The sequence below is a fragment of the Gadus chalcogrammus genome, chromosome 12 (genome assembly GCF_026213295.1).
Source record: "Gadus chalcogrammus isolate NIFS_2021 chromosome 12, NIFS_Gcha_1.0, whole genome shotgun sequence".
NCBI lineage: Eukaryota > Metazoa > Chordata > Actinopteri > Gadiformes > Gadidae > Gadus > Gadus chalcogrammus.
The window spans coordinates 14,359,392-14,362,703 of NC_079423.1; positions in this window are offsets into that span (position 1 = coordinate 14,359,392).

Here is a 3,312-nt window from a genome sequence, read left to right on the forward strand (position 1 = left end):
TCTGCCCTATACTCCATAATGTGTGACCATGCTCAATGAAAGTTGTATCAGGCCAAAAGCAGGATATGTTCCCTTGGACATAAGAATTCGGGGAAACATGGGAGGGGACTGGCTCTGACGCAAGGCAGTGAAGCAATCCAAGGGGGTGAGCATTGGTATGGCACCAATTAGATTGGAACTGACTCAAAACCTATTCGTCCACAGCTCTGAAGAATTCAACTGAGGTCATAGATCAAGACATCTGACCAAAATGAGATTAAATATGTCTACATGTCACTTCTTCAGATATCATAAAGTGAATCAGATTAACACAAATGGGTATTTTCAACATTGCCCCACAAAGCAACCAACATGCTGCCTGTTATTAAGTTAAAGTGCATCATAGGCAAATGTTTCTTAGCTTACCATGTATCTCACTACTTTTAAATGCACTTAAGTAACTACCTTAAAAGGTAGTTACTTAAGTTAGTATTTTGGTGAGTGAAATGACAAATATTAATATATTAATTCCAAGTAATTCTTGGAAGTGTTAAATATAAAGGAATATAAATTCAAATGTTTTAATCATTTCGGACCTCCTGACTGGGGACCTATATGCAAATAATTGAATTGTTGAAAAAAAAACCTGAAAATATGCAGTAAGTGACAGAGGAATGACATGGGCAGTTATGAGTTATTTGAAATGTGTTAAACGTCTTCCTCAACCAGACAAAATAAATACTGCGGACAGGAAACAATGGAATAACAGCGCAAGAGCTTAGCGCTTAAGAGACCTCTTAGATATTGTCATGCAATGATCAAACGGCTGTCACTCATCTACAATGAGATTTGCATATCTTCAATATTTGTTCATGACAGGATTAGATAACATATTACCGATGCTCTTTCAACTGAGGTAACTTTTAAGTGAAGATTAACCACATAAATCAATAACATATAATCTTTAAGTGACAAGAATCGGTTTGCCAAGAATGATATGATTGGCAGATGCCACTGAAACCGCCGGTGCATGATTCATCATTGTCCCATTGGTCATAAAGAGTTGGTTTTGGTCAGGCCTGGGCTTGCAGCAGCAAATTCTAAACTCAAATATGTCAAAACGTGTATTATATGGGTACACTTTGGAAAAAGTACCAAAATATAAATATTTATTAGTACCCTACCGTTACTTGTTAAAAATAGAAGGTTATCCAGCGTTCAATAATAATTGAATAATGATTACATTAATTGAAAATGATCAACTCCAAATTGAAAAAATAAACCATAAAACCACAAAACAAGGGATTCTTAATAAAACAGTTATTTATTTGACTTTAAACTAAAATTGTCCGACAAGCACATTACAAGGGCATCATAGAACTTTCCCCAAGGCTCAGTGATCACTTTCACACAATACACTTGGCATGTGAACCTCCACTCCTCTCTTCCCCACCCCAAAAAAGGAAAAACCAAACCGAATAACCCATACAGAAAAAAGGGAGCTTGTTTAAGTGTGTGCGGCGGAAAGATGGTCTGATTGTACAAATGACCGGCCCTATTTGGTTTGGTTCAAAGCCACAAATGAGAGAAGAAACAAGCTCGCCTGCTAGAAGCGGACGGTACACCGGGAGGCACAAGAAAACATGAAGCGCACACATGACATCCCATCACTCGGCCCAGATTCACGCTGCCCGGGTGACGAGACCAACCGCGGTTAACGGCTTTCCTTTCAGAAAATGACGATGTTGAATTGGTTTGTCGTGTGTTGGTTTATTTTAAAGGGAGGGGTGTTTTTAGTAAGATATGCGTTGGTTGACTACAATCAGAATTTAAGTGTAGGTAACGTACGATAACGTCTGTTCACTAAACCCTTTATTGTCCGGATAAAGGTCAAAACAGCTTTTACATCAACAGCGGAGGAAAGGTGTCGTTCTGACTTTTCCTTCAGCGGTCATCTTTTCACCAGCCCCTTTTTTTCCTCTCCTTCCCCCCCTCCCATCTCCTTCTACCTCCATTCCATTTTCCATCCTTGTAACCTTTCTCAGCTGTTGACCGACTGACATCATGAGATAAAACTAAAGGGTGCTGGATAGAAACATGAGGTAAGAGAGTGGTCAGATCCATGACACCGTCCAGCCAGCGACAGCACGACGTGCCAAACAGCCACAGAATCGAGTGAAAGGGGGGAAAAGAGGAGTAGAAAATAAACATAATGTGTGCAGTAAAAAAAAAAATAAAGGGAGGGGGAATAAAAGGACTTACACAGCTTTGCATCTTTGGTTATAAAGTAGGTCAATACATTTTCACAGCTTGTCAGCTCCACCTCCCACTTCCAGCCCCACAGAAACTGCACGAGTAGAATCATAAAAAGTCGGGAGAAATATATGGCATGTCATTCATCGTTTCTAGTTTGACCCTGTTGTCAAACAAAGAAACTATCATAAAAGTAAGCTTTCTTTGCGGATACATCCCATCACAGATTTCTTATCTCAAGAACAGGCATTCTCCTGTACAAGCCTTTTTAATACTTTACACTTTACAAAATGTACATTCAACCTGGAATTAATATCTTTTAATATTGGTATTTAGTGTTAGCACTATTTCGCAAGGAAAATGTCTTCAATACAGAACTTATTGCCTACTTGGGGTCTACTTGTTTCAATGGGCTACCAATTGAAAGTCTGCCATACCAAAAGGATCACATTGTATTCGTCATTTGTGTCTACCAAAAGAAGTGTTTTCTGTGACATTGTTCGTTTACATTATGGAAATAGCAGCCCTGAAATAAATAAATGCAAATAGTAAAACTGAACTATTGAACATATAGTAACCCATTTTAAAGAGTGTGGTGCTTCTTGGCAAAAAAAAAAAAAAATCATTGCCGCCTTGAAACAAGCCAAACGCCCACTAGCTCCTCCCCCTTCCGGGCGAGCCTGCCCACTCCTAGCCTCTGTGAAGATCGCTCTGGGCGGAGGAGCAGAGAGAGAGGGAGGGGGGAGAGAGAAAGAGAGAGAGAGAGGTGTTGGTGGTGGACAGTCCGGGGGGCTCCCCTTGAGATGTTTTGTCGAGAGGAGGAGTCCTGTCTCTCACCGCTTCGAGCGCCCGCTGGCAGCAGATCCCGCCCTCCGCCGTGAAACAAACCAAGCCACCCCCCCCAGGGCCTCCACACCCCTCCATCAGCCCCTCTTCTCCTGCCACAACAGGCTGAACCTCACTGCTGCTGCTGCTCACGTTGTTGTCACTGCTCCTTTCTCCGTTGCACTGGCGGTGCTCTGTGGCAGGGGGGCTCACCAATACTTATGGGGGGGGGGGGGGGGGGGGGGGGGAGGGGGC